General features: G+C 32.7%; 1 protein-coding gene and 1 long non-coding RNA gene across 19 annotated transcripts in view; one reads left to right on the top strand and one right to left on the bottom strand.

The window, feature by feature from the left end:
- Nucleotides 1-14500, top strand: part of Zbtb20 (zinc finger and BTB domain containing 20) — an 815899-nt gene that overhangs the window by 184671 nt on the left and 616728 nt on the right. For all 17 annotated transcript variants that reach the window (XR_012447947.1, XR_012447949.1, XR_012447950.1 and 14 more), the window contains one exon: nt 7195-7243. The gene's annotated coding sequence lies outside the window, so the exon portion shown is untranslated. The remainder of the gene's footprint in view (nt 1-7194; nt 7244-14500) is intronic.
- LOC141423241 (uncharacterized) overlaps nt 1-14500 on the bottom strand; it is a 75982-nt gene that overhangs the window by 13839 nt on the left and 47643 nt on the right. The window lies entirely within an intron of this gene.

The raw sequence follows: 14500 nt of genomic DNA, 5'->3' as shown, positions 1-14500 counted from the left end.
AAGGATCATAAATTGCTTTACATGTAACTGTTTTTTATAAGATACAACTAAATCTTTAATTTAAAATTAATTAAGATGATTTGTATTCATACTTATTGCTACAGAATGGCCTTTAGCAATTTGTATTTACTTTTTCCTAACGGGACTCATATAAAACCCTAATGCTAGTGAAAACTATAACAGAAGAGTCCTAGTTCACATGTTGTAGGTAACTTTTGAATGGCATGTAAGTGCTTGGATTGAAAGCATTTCTTATGTGGAAATGGACAGCATGATTTGTAGTTGATTAAAATTGGCTCACTTTTAACTTTTCACTCTTACTGATTTGAATTTTATACTAATCCTACTTCCAAAACTGATTTGGAGTGGTATCAGCTGTTCTCATGGCATATTTTGTTTGTCCTTCTAAATCATTAATATGGATATTTTATCTGCTTTCTCTTTTAATATTATGCATATTATATAAATATAACCTCAAACTTGTTAACTTTTCTATGTTACAGTCTGTATCTTTTTTGAATATTTAAATAAATATGTGATCAATTAAAATTAAATTATAATTTGACTACTAGGAACCTAATAGAAACTATTATAGGTGGTTGCTGCTATTTTTTGCAAATCCCATCTTTATTTCCCTTTTCTTTCTTTTATATTACCTTTTCTTTCTACCTCACTTCATCTGCTATTTCTTCTTCCTTTCTTCCTTTTTATTCTTTCTTAAAAAATTGTAGTTACTGGAGAAAATATTCATCAGAAACAGACATTTCAACTGGGTTTCAAAAAGACATTTTCAACTGGATGTCAGGAAGCCTACTATATCATCTACATTCTTTTGTGGTATAGACTAAGTGCCTTGGTTTAGTGGTTTATATTTTTAAATAAATTATTTAAATTGTTTAATTTTAAAATATGAGAATATCATTTTATAACCTGTATTTTATTTTACTATTCATTTATTCACATGTGCATACATTGTTTGGGTCATTTCTCCCCCCTGCCCCCACCCCCCCACACTCCTCCCACCCCCCCTCGCCTCCAGGCAGAATCTGTTCTGCCCTTATTTCTAATTTTGTTGAAGAGAAGACATAAGATAATAAGAAAGACAAAGCATTTTTGCTAGTTGAGTTAAGAATAGCTATACAGAGAGATACCTAGCATTGCTTCCATGTACAAATGTGTTTCAACCCAAGTTGATTCATTTCTAACTGATCTTTACACTGATTCCTGATCCTCTTCTTGTGTTGACCTCTGTCGTGTTAAGGTTTCTGTATTAGTTCCTTTGCAGTGGGGACCTCAAACACTTTCATGTTTTTGGTTTTCTACTTATCCCCATACCTCTCTTGTATGTGCTCTCCCCTTGTCATGTGACCCAAGTCCAACAACATTGCTGTATTTGCTCTAGATAAAGTCTGCATATGAGGGAGTACATACGATGTTTGGTCTTCTGAGCCTGGCTAAGCTCGCTCAGAATGATGTTCTCCAGTATCATCCATTTACTTGCAAATGATAAGATTTCATTCTTCTTCATGGCTGAGTGAAATTTGATTGTGTATCAATACCACATTTTCTTGATCCATTCATCCGTAATGGGGCATCTTGGTTGTTTCCATAACTTGGCTATTGTGAATAGTGCTGCAATAAACATGAGTGTGCAGGTGCCTCTGGAGTAACCTGAATCGCATTCCTTTGGGTAGATCTCTAGGAGTGGTATTGCTGGATCATATGGCAGATCTATGTTTAGATTTTTAAGAAGCTTCCAAATTTTTTTCCAGAGTGATTGCACTAGCTTGCATTCCCACCAGCAGTGTACAAGGGTTCCTTTTTCCCCACATCCTCACCAATGTCTGTTGGTGGTGTTTTTGATGATGGCTATTCTAACAGGGGTGAGGTGGAATCTTAGTGTGGTTTTGATTTGCATTTCCTTAATGGCTAGAGATGGTGAGCATTTTTTCATGTGTTTTTTTTGGCTATTTGAATTTCTTTTGAGAAAGTTCTGTTTAGTTTAGTTGCCCATTTCTTTATTGTGTAACCTGTATTTTAAACTTAATTGTTTATTAGAAATTTTCACTTGCTACATATAATGAATGCTTAATATTACATCACAATAATTTTTAAACTGTTCATTATGAAGAGTTTCTTACTTACGTATCTTATTTTTAAAATGTTTTATAAATATTAAAATACATTTATAAATTTGTATTGTAGACTAGAATTCAAAATTCTACTGTGTTCATATAATTTTTTTGCTTAAAACAAACAATTATTATCTCATAGTTTCTGTAAGTTAGGAACTGAACACCCTTTAACTCAGTTCTCTGACTGAGTCTTCAATAGACTGCAATTAGGGGTAGTGTCCAGGATTTGGGGGGGCTCTCATGTCAAAGTTGGATTAATGAAGGATCCACTTTCAAGCTCATGTGGTTGTTGACAGAATTCAGTTCCTTGAGGGTATTGTACTGGGGGCCATAGTTCCTGTCTATTGGTTGATAGCTGTTCTTAGTTTTTTGTTGCGTGGATTTCTCCAACATGGCTCCTTGCTTCCAACCACGTAAGCTGAAGACAATAGAGCTGGTCTGCGGCAGGACAGAAAATGTTAGAATCTCCTGTAACCTAATCAATGCGGTGAAATACACTCAGTGTTCGGGTATTCTTTTAGGTTAGAAGCAAGTGATTTCACAAGGTCGGGAGATAACAAAAAGCCACAAATACCAGAAAGTGGGGGGATCCTTAGGAGCCCTCCAGAGGTGGTTTGAGTTGGGCTGGAGAATTTGCATTTCTAGCAGGTTTGCTAGGAAGTACTGATGTTGTTTCATCACTCTACACCTCTATTTTGCTTTATATCTCAGTTGAAATCTTCTCTGATGTAATTCCTTCAGAAAATAAACCTCCACGTTCCTGGCTTTGGAATGAGGATCTGGGATAAGTAGAGGGGTTGGGGAAAGGAACTTGGATTGCATGTTCATATATTTTGCTTATTTTACCAAATGGGGTATTTTATTTGTGTATTTATTTATGTATTTATTTTTGAGACTATTACCCTATGGACATCATACACATTGAATATGTGAACTTCATTTGTTGTTGGCCTCTTAATTTTGTAAAAGATATTTTAAAGTAGTGAAGATTTACAATTTTTTAGGTAGTGAAATTCTCCAATTTTTATATTTATGTTGTATGGTACTGTATATATGTCTAAAAACTCCTTCCCACCATGAGTTCTAGAAATTATATATATACATATACCTATACATATATATATGTATATCTCTACATGTTTTCTTAGTGCTCTGATTTTTTTGTTATGTTCAGATATATCAACCTGATTTATATTTATATTTTGGTTCCTGGTGAGAGAAAGAACAAAATTTATTTTCCCCCCTGTAATCAGTCAGTTATTTCAACACTGTCCATGGAAATGCTGCCTATAGTATGTATCCCATTCTGAGGTCACTGTGGCCTGTCCTGTTGATCTGTCTCTTCCAATACCGGTATCACCTTGTCACTTGTACTTCAATCTTTATAAAAACCTTATTCATTTCCATAGGACTGAGACCTAACACTTGATATTTTCTTTTCTGTTGAAATTTATTTTTTATATTCATCCATCTCTGCTTATTGTTTTGGGCTAAATTTAAAGAATCTGAATGTTTAAAGATAATTTCAGTTCAGAGCAACAGTATTTTTAATTTTTCCTGTGTACAGAGCCCTGTGCTTGCATCAGGAATGTTTGAATGAGCCACTTGTGTAACACAAAAAAATTGTGTTAATCTGATAGAGGCAGACAATATGGAAATGGTCAAGATAGTGACTTCATTTTTATCATTTCTGGTTCATTGCTATTATTTTGTTATACATGACTTGTTGGCCCTAGCTATTTCTTTATATTTTTCCCTTTTTGATTACTTTTAAATCTAGAAAAGATTAATTATTTTGTGATACTGGTTAGATTGATTCCAGTATGTGAAATATGGTGATATTTTCATACTCATAGTCTGATTTCTAATTAATGAATTGATAATTTGTCTTCCTGTTTTCAGTTCTAAAAAATGTTTATTGGGTTCTTGCTAGACATCGTTTAAGGAACTTTAGGGAAGATAAATATGCTTTTGACAAACATAACCTAGTGGGTAAATCTACATATAAGAATAATAACATAGTTTTTATTGAGTATACCGCTGTATATTAGCCATTTTATGAAGCAAGGGAATTTGTCTCATGTAATCATATAACAGCCTAGAGAGTCTCCCAGAAAAACTTTGACCCTTTCCCTCACTTCATTCAAGTTTCCTTGTATTGTCACCTCTCCTGAGAAACTTCCTTATTCAAACCTGCCTCATAGTAGGTTTGATGTACTTTACAGTACATCATCCCATGTACTCTAAGTGCTGCTACCTTGTTTTGTTTGTCTTCATAGTACTACTTGCATGACATTATAAATCTAATAGTTTACTTGCTTGTGCTTGTTTCTCTTGCTAGGAAAAAAATTGAATAATAAAGTATGAATTGGAAGGAGGTTAGAGTTGCAGAAGGGCAAAAATAAATTTAATATACAATATGTAATTTATGCAAATTAAAACAACACTAAGATTCCACCTCACCTCTGTTAGAATAGCCATCATTAGCAACACCACTAACAACAGGTGTTGATGAGGATGCGGGGGAAAAAGGAACCCTTTTACACTGCTGGTGGGAATGCAAACTAGTACAACCACTCTGGAGAAAAATTTGGAGGCTTCTTAAAAAGCTAAACATAGATCTACCATATGATCCAGCAATACCACTCTTGGGGATATACCCAAAGGAATGTGACACAGGCACACCCGTGTTTATTGCAGCACTATTCACAATAGCCAAGTTATGGAAACAGCCAAGATGCCCCACTATTGAAGAATGGATTAAGAAAATGTGGTATTTATACACAATGGAATACTACTCAGCCATGAAGAAGAATGAGATCTTATCATTTGCAAGTAAATGGATGGAACTGGAGAACATCATTCTGAGCAAGGTTAGCCAGGCCCAGAAGACCAAAAATCGTATATGTTCTCCCTCATATGTGGACGTTAGATCAAGGGTAAACACAGCAAGGGGACTGGACTTTGATCACATGGTAAAGCGAGAGCACACAAGGGAGGTATGAGGATAGGTAAGACACCTAAAAAACTAGATAGCATTTGTTGCCCTCAAAGCAGAGAAACTAATGCAGAAACTTTAAAGCGACAGAGGCCAATAGGAGAAGAGGACCAGGAACTAGAGAAGAGGTTAGTTCGAGAAGAACTAATTTAGAATGTAACACATATGTACAAGAAAGCAATGTGAGTCAACTCCCTGTATAGCTATCCTTATCTCAACTAGCAAAAACCCTTGTTCCTTCCTATTATTGCTTATACTCTCTCTACAACAAAATTAGAGATAAGGGCAAAATAGTTTCTGCTGGGTAGTGAGAGGGTAAGGGGGGGAGAGGGAGTTGGCGGAGGGAAGGGGAGGGGGCGGAGGGAAGGAGGGAGAAATGACCCAAACATTGTATGCACATGTGAATAAAAGAAATTAAAAAAAAAATGTAATTTCTTTAAGCCTAAATTTCTACATAAATGTAGAGTTAGTACTTGTTTCATAGGTTGATCAGGCTGTTCATTCTTTTACTCAATAAATATTTATTGATCTTGTATATATAAATAGGAATAGAGTGAAAAAGATAAAGTGCCTTTCCTTTAATAGTGAAGGGGTCAGATAATGAATAAAATTATTATTATGATGTATAATGTAATAGCCAAATTAATTGTCTCAAAGGCGCATTTCCCCACTTTGTCTTTACAATCTGAACATTTTTTCTTGTTTTATTTCTACTCATCCTCTGTTCTTTAATAGTAGTTTTGATCTTACTCTTATTGATTCTAATTTTCTGTGCCTCTAAACTTTGTAGTTACAGAGTAAGTGTAATATTGTCCATGTCCCCTGAGTTTAACAACCCTATCACTTTTATTTTCTGGATCCCCATTTGTCTATCAATGCAATCTGAACTCAGGTTTCTTTTGATTTACTGGTGTAGTTTGTTGTGTGCTTCGTTGTTTTGCTTTTGAAAAAAGCATTTCATGTGAATATTAATGATCCATTCAATAAAATTCCCAGATGTATTTTTTTTATTTTAAAGGGTCTTTGACTGTAGACATATTGGCATATTGAATTTATGTTTATGCTATGTATTGCATTTCCATTAGTTTAACTGCTTTTAAGACTGAGTGACTGGATATCTGTGGAAATTATTAGTAAATATGACATCAAAGTCATCATTGGAGTTCAGAGCAGATTTAAAGAGATAACTTTCGAAAGACATACAATATCAAACTCAGTTTTTAATAGGAGAATTGTTTTTAGTTTAATCTTTTCATAGTCAAACTAACCAAATTGTCTTTAAAGGCACCCTAACATCCTGCCTACTCTACAGCTCCCATTCTCAGCTTTGATTCTATACTATCAAATGCATTCATATGGAAAGGAATTTAAAAGCTACTCATCCTTTGTTTTCTGACCTGTTGCTACCTCTAAATCTGGGTAGGACCCTACTATTAGCCTTGCTGCCAAGACAAGAGATAAAAAGCAATGTTCAAATGTCAATGCCTTAGGTATCATAGGTCAGTTCAAGCTATACTAGATTACCTTCTGCTTCCTCATTTCATTCCACTCATTGTCTTTGGATTATCTGTACTTCTGCAAATATCTCCATCCTTCTCTTATTATTTCGAGAATAGGTTCTGTGTCTTTTCTTTGTATACTTGTTAACTTATCAGTGCTTAGTAATTTGTTATATACTATAGTTCTTTTGGAAATTTCTGTTCAATAAGAAGCAGATAAATGGGGTGGTATCAGCTTTTAAAAAAACATGAAAATTTAAATATAGATACCACTATTAGTATAAATTAAGATAATTGATATAATACCTTGCTATCCATATAGATTAAATGAAATATTTGTGCCATATTTTACTAAATACTGTACCGCATATATATATATATATATATATATATATATATAAAACTGAATGTGTTAACTTTTATTATTATTTTTAAAGCTACAGATATTAATTGACATAAACAAACTCAAATACCTACTTTTCATAGCTAATCTTAATAACATTGTGTAAATGCAAATTGTGTCCTTGGAAGACTTCTAATTTTAAGTGTTTCTTTTTTATAGGTATACAAAACAAGGTGTTTGAATTGCTCTTTAAGACTGAAGACTGAAGGTAATGTCCAATGATGTTTTCTTGAGTTTTATCTTCTTGAAATGTTTTATGATTTTTATGGTTTGGATTTACTACCTCAGGTCTTTCTTTACTGTCCTTTAAGTTATTAAATACTTTCTTCTGTGTATATCTAAAATATCTAAAATTATAAGTAAAGAAGAAAGAAATTTATGTCATCTCAAAATACTTCAGCAGTTAGGAATTGATATACATGGTCTTCCTTCTATATATCAATGTATCATGTTTCTCCTTTTTATTAGTTTAAAATTCTTATTTCAAACCTTTCCCTTCTTTAAGTAGGCACACTGACTCAAAGGTAAAAAGTCAGTGCATATTCCTCCTCAGGAATAGCTTTACAATTTACTATAAGAGATAAAAATGCATTTGTTGGGGACAACAAAATGGTTCAGATGACATTTAATGGCTATTGATAGAAGTCTAGAATTTCAGACAAGAAGTTTACAATATACAATAGACTTGCTGCATTGTGTATAAAGTGCTCATAGGCCTTGAAGGAGGTTTCTTAGACAAGAGGGGGCTGTAATTACTTTGCTTCTTACATGCATGGTTAGATTTTCTAGCTAGAATAACATGGTAGGGTAATTTATTATAGAAGAGTAAATCACAGATTACATTGGAGGGGGTTAGGGTGGTGCGATCCAACCATCAGTTTTGTGAATACATACACCTAAGCATGTGTGATAGCTTGTTTTTAATTTCTTTACACCAGTGCACACCTCAAACATTCCATTTAGCAGTGGGATATGCAAATTGTTCCAAATGCAGCAGCAGTACTTTCACCTGAATGTCAAAACTGTCAAAGAGTTTTAAATCAAACCTTTATAACATTTTTAAAAAAACAGCCAGCTCCAAGACTCAGGCACCAAACTCTCTGAAAAACTTCATTGCCATACTTCCAAAAAGCTCCTGTATGTCAACAGGGTAATGTCAAAGTTCTAATTCACCTGCTTTCTAATTTTAACCTTTTAAGGATTTTATTTTATTTGGCTTAATTATGATATTTTCTACAAATTAATGATAAATGCCTTGATTAATAAAATCAAATGTCAGAGAAAATGACAACTTGATGAAAAATTAATAGTCGGCAATATTTTAAGGTACAGAAGTGCTAAAGGTGTACTCTTAAACTTGATATTTCATCAGCTCTTTCTGAAGGTAGGTAACCAGAATTGCACCTAAGTTTTCACAGACACATGTAGATGCATTTAGCAATATTAATTGTCAGTGATTTTCTCCTATTGTTTATACTATTAGTTACTATAGATAGAATATAATTCTAATTTTTATCTCTTTTGCCCCACAGTGTTTTATTTCACAGTATCACCGTAAAGTATATTTTGGGGTGTGATAGAAATGAAATTACCATATTAACAATCAAGTTAGCAATGTGTTTTTGAGCACTGTGTGTGTGTATTTCAAGAGACCTCATGTTGTAAAATTTAGTGATTGGTGATTGAATATCTGCGAGACTACTAATTATATGATTATTAACATATTGGCTTTTATATTTAAAAATTTTTAACAAAACTAAAATATATACACAGAGAACATAGTCTTTCAAAGAGATAAATTTCAGTGTAGGAATTTGCTTTTTAAAATATACATAATTTTCGTGAGGTTTTATTAAAAGAACTGAATAAAGATAAAGAGTTATAAAACTCGTTTTTTTTCTTATAAACTGTTAGCTCAAGAAACTGAATAATGGTAAGTATAGCTACATTTATTGTTCTTTTTTTATTGGAGATTATGTAGTTGAAAAATATCCCATGTATTTTCCATCTTCACAAATATTAGGATTTTTAAATCTGAACACTTACATATTCAATGAAGTGGTGTAGAGAAATGGTACTAATGTGGGATGATAGCCCATGTAGATTTTCTGCTTTCATATTTCACAGATAAAGCTTCCAACCAAATGAGGAAGGGCGCAATGACCTCTTTTGTTTTGTGCTTTTGTTTTGTTTGGTATTTCAGAATAGAGAGACCCCCATAATATACTGTCAGTGAAATGGACTTAACTTTGACTCTCTGTTCATGTAATGACATGATGGTCATACCTATCAATAGAAGATTTTGTCAACTAATGCTAGAATTACTTTTCTCTGTAACATACTTAAAATTTTTAGGTAAGTGCTTCAGACATATTGCTCTTCAATAGCAAGATAAATAGAGGTAAGTGTTAGGCTATATTCTGCAAAGACAGTATGTGCCAATCCCAAGGGAAAACATTTTTTGGTGTAGATTTTCAGTAATATTTAAAATTGGAAATGGGTTGTATTGACCCTTCCTTTAGCTGGCTCTAGGTTTTATTGTTTTTGTATCTTGCCTGGTTTTAGGCATCCGGTCTGGACTGGCAAAGCTGGCTGTTGATGAGTAAGGGACACAAACATTGCTGTTCTGACTGCTTACATACCTGCCATGAATAATAGCTCTGTCAGCTAGTTAATCACTGCTATGTAACTATCTCTGTTCCATCTTAGCTGATCATTACCAAGATGAGGGTAAGTTCTTTTGTAACACAAGGCTCCTGTTAATTTCTGTACTGCATTTATTTGTTTGTAAAATCACACATTCCTTTTTCATGCAATAGAAACATGCCCCACTTCTTTGAGAGTTTAAATGGTATATTAAGCAGTGTGTTTCCCAGTTGCTTCTTCTATTCTTCATCCTTTCATCAGTTTATTTCTTCATATGAACCAATTAACTGTTTTTCATTAGTTACAAGATTTGTGAAGGAATTACTAATTACCTTACAATTTATAATTTTGCATGTTTTTAGTTGACATTCTACTTACTTGGGATAAGTTCTGTTAAGAGAATGCTGTTGTTCTTCTAAAATGTCTCTGAACAAAGAAGAAAGTCTAAAACCCCAAATAATCTCTAAAAAGTTTTTGCTTGAGGTTACATTGCTTGCTCTTAGAAAACAAATCAGCTTTATACAGAATCTTTAGTTTTAGGGAGTTGAGTTATGTTATTTTGAATTTGATGCTTGAATTAACACACATTACAATTAGCTTATGTTCTTTGATATATCTAAATCTTATGGAATATTAAACAGTGCTTAACTTGAGTCTCATCCAATAGAAAAAAAAAACCTATAAATTAATATACTTTATACTGGATTTAAAATACATAAATTCCCAGACTTAATACTTATAAAGCAAATACATCTTTCTGAATGACTTTTTAGCACCTTTAAGAATTACATTCTCTCTTTTAAGCTTCTATTTTTCTTATTCAGCAAGATTAATAAGGCTTCAAAAGTTCCCTAATGTATAACTTAAGTACTAGTAGAATGATCAGTTTTGAAAATAGTAGTCACTTACCTTACTTGTTTCCTTTGGAAACTTGTGTTTATTAACTGAATAAAATATTCTCATGAAACATACTGACAAATATAGCAATCAAAAGATATCAAGAAAAAGCATGAGGTGTAGAGAAATTATGTTTCTTACCAAAATGCTGCATTCATTCTTCCTCCCTATCTACTATTCCCCCCAATATCATATTATATCCATTAGTGATGACAAGTGGTTTTTTTATTCCTTTAGTGAAGTGGGATGTGAACTAACATGCTTTTTGGGGGGAGGGGATTAGATTTCTTATTGTAGCAGTGCTCAACATATCTTTGTAATGGTAACTCCTACCACAACTCATTAGTGACTTTCAGAAATAGAAATGTTAGCTGTGTGGTAGCTTCACGTTTACTAGTAATCAAGGAAGTGTTACTAATATACTTGTCAGGATCAAAAAAGAGTTAAGTTAGTGAAGGGCCAGATGGTCAAGCCCAGGACCTGTCCAGAGCCTAGTATGTGTGGGCTGGCCCACAGAATGACAGAAACATTTACCAAGCTAAGTAGAACCAGAGTTAAGCCTTCAGTTAAAAGAAAAAGAAACTTTTTCAAATGTTTTTTCTTATGATTTTGTGATTTACATGAACAAATCCCATTGGGATTGTAATATTTGACAGCCATACATTTCCCTGGTTCTAAGAAGCCAGGCATGTTCACATGTACTGGAAGCCTTTTGCAGTATGGCATAGTGGCATGCAAAGCAATGTTAGGAAGTGTTGCTGCTTCAGAGAATACTGATTTTTTTCTTCTTTTCCAAAACTCTTTATTTCTGCTATAATAAAATGCTATTTTACTTTATTAGAATTGAATATTTGTGTCTTCCAGTAGATTGCATGACTCATGATATAAAGTAACTATGTAGTGTTCGCCATAGGGAGAGACTAGATGAAGAACTAGTAAATACTCACTTAGACTTGTGATTATTATAACAAAATTTGTTTAAGTTGGAGAAATTAAAAAGCAAATTCCTTCTCTTTGATGTGATTTATCTGTCTTTGTGTGTATACATATTATAAATGCCATTTCCTTCTCTAGTTTCTATCTTTATTATTTTTCATCAGTTTTAACTCATTTTATCATGCAATTATTTGCTTCTGGAAGCACTTAAATTTTTTAGTTTCAAGAATAGATACATGGGTCAATGAATTGTTGATAGGTAAACTGAATAGAATGTGTATTTTTAGAATTTTCTTTCTACACTCACAAAAGGAGATTGGCTAATTTTAGACCCACCTACCTTTCTTCATCCATCCCTTCTTCCCATTATCCTACACATATTTTTTAAATGTCAGCTCTGTACCAGGAGCTTCATAGGTATTAATATAACTGCTGAATAGAAGAGATACAGTCCTTGCTCCTGTGCAACTGATAATCTAATAGGGAAATATAATAAACACATAAATGAACTTTGGATATATATATATATGTATATATATATATATGTATATATATACATATATATTTAAATAACTTAATTTCCTGACCCTCCCATTCTGAATAGGATTAAGGAATTTGGTCTACAATGGAGAAATCATCTTCAGTGCCCTGTCTTCTTAATAGGGGATTATTTCTAGATTAAAAATTATAGAGAGATCAAATTGTTTCCATTTGATTTCAGATGCAAATGGCTTTGTGAAAAACATAGATCAAGTATATTTTCTTCCAAGATGAATTATATGGAAACAGTTCTTCAAACCTGGTTTACTCTATATAATATAGATGACTTCTAATAGGCATTTTCAAATCTCAGGTTGAAGTATCACAGGAATTTCTAGTTTTATTCTAAATTACAGAAAAATTATTTCTTTTAGAGATGCTTATTAGTAGCCTTGAGTTTGTCTGTGAATTGGGTTACAGCAATAATGAAGAAAGAGTAGGTGATGGAAATGCATATATATTTTTCCTATCATTGGACATGTGTGTGGTGTATTTTTGTCTTCTGATCAGGCTGTTCATTATGCTTCCTTTTGGATGTGTTTGGCCTTCTAGACTGCATGCTCATTCAAAGGCATTCTAAGTCATTATGCTGGACTTAAGCTTTGGTCAGTAAAAAGGCCATTTCCTCCATCATCTGTCTACTTGGACATACATTCTTTTTATTCCCAAAAATATTTTATATGCATTCAGTGTATATTAGATGGATTGAGCCAATTTTTCACAGATAACAGTTTTTTAAAGTTAGAATTTTAGCTATGACCTCTCAAACTGTGAATTATAAGGTTTGACCCTTTGGTTCACATTTTGACACATAGCTATTAATTATAGTTTTTAAAGGACATTTTATTTCAGTTAGAATTTGTGTTATGAAAGCAGTTTAAGTGTCTTCCCTTTAACTTTCAAGAATAAAGGCTGAAATGCAAATGCTTATATATTATGTATCTATATGTTATATGTACATTCAAATTTAATGAATTACTGGAATATAATAAATGTATTTATGTATATCCATAGCAGTACGTTAAGTCTGTTATACATTATAGTATAATCTATGAGTTAACACCTAAGAGCATACTTACTTTGTATAACTCTGGTATATGATTAAATATAATTTTGAGGGTGGGAAAAACTGTATTATCATTTTTCCTTTTTTTTTCCTTGAACAGAGGAACAAAAGTAGGTGCTCAAGAATGGTCAGTGTCTGCTAACAGTTTGAACATCCTGAAAGACCATTTAAAGTAGTGTGGTGTAGGTGAATGTAAACTAGTGAAGTGGTTTTTGTAAGTATACATAACTGAAGATGCTGAGAGGGACAGTACATTATGGAAAGGTCATTCAAATGTGTGAATATTTTTCTTATAGCACCAGTATTTGAAATGGAGGATTTAGTATGTTTTTTATTGGATAAAAAGAAGATATTTGTATATCTGAAAATAACTCCTCAAGAACAATTTTCTGTTGCTAGTTAATAAACTATCTACTAATATTTAGGTTATTTCTTTGTTCTAAAGCTATTTTTCTCATTAGTGATGAATTGTATTCTTAGTTGCTAAATTCACAAAATTCAATAAAAACACTATAGAGAGATGAAACTTAACACATCTGAAACTTTTCTTAAAGGTGTATAGTCAGCCCTTCATATTTCAAGTATTTCTGAAATGACTAACCTGGTTTTGCTGAAATTATTCTATAAGCTAATATATTATTTGTTACTATGACTTATTTCTTAACAAAAAGTTGTTTAGGCAAAAATATTGAAAATAAAAACTCTGAAGAAAACTAACTGTTCTTATATGGTTGACAGTTATGTTCCTGAGATTTTCTTTATGAAAAATAGTTCCCTTCTATTAGCATCATAGAAATATCTGGCCAGGTACAGGTGGCTCATGCCTATAATCCTAGCTACTCAGGAGGCAGTGATCAGGAGGTTTATAGTTTGAAGCCAGCCTGGGCAAATAGTTCACGAGATCATGTCTCGAAAAACCCTATCACAAAAAAATTGGGCTAGTATAGTGGTTCAAGATGAAGGCTCTGAGTTTAAGTCCTAGTACCGAAAAAAAAAAAAAAGGGACATATCTTCATTTTTGTTTGAGAATTAGGTTATTATCTTTGTTAACTCTTGAGCTTCAAGTGGTTTCTATCATTAACACACTGACATGATTTTAGAGTGCCTACCTGGTAGTTATGTGGGTACTTTTGTATATTTAGTGTATATATTTTATCCTCCCTATACCATAAATAATATTATATTTGGAGTTAGAATTGGATTTCAGTCTTAACTTCTTTTTGTGACATGCAGCAAATTACTTCTAAGTTTGAGTTTTAGTCTTAACTCCATTCTGTGAGTTACGGTAAATTACTTGCTTCTCTAAGTCTACTTTGCTATAAAGGAAAATGGAAAAAGGTAATATCTAACTCATTGGGTGATGGTTAGGATTATTGATAT

This window comes from Castor canadensis, chromosome 5, assembly GCF_047511655.1.
Source record: "Castor canadensis chromosome 5, mCasCan1.hap1v2, whole genome shotgun sequence".
In the NCBI taxonomy this organism is placed as follows: domain Eukaryota; kingdom Metazoa; phylum Chordata; class Mammalia; order Rodentia; family Castoridae; genus Castor; species Castor canadensis.
Note: the sequence above shows the minus strand (reverse complement) of the source record. Positions and strands in the feature narration are given on the sequence as shown.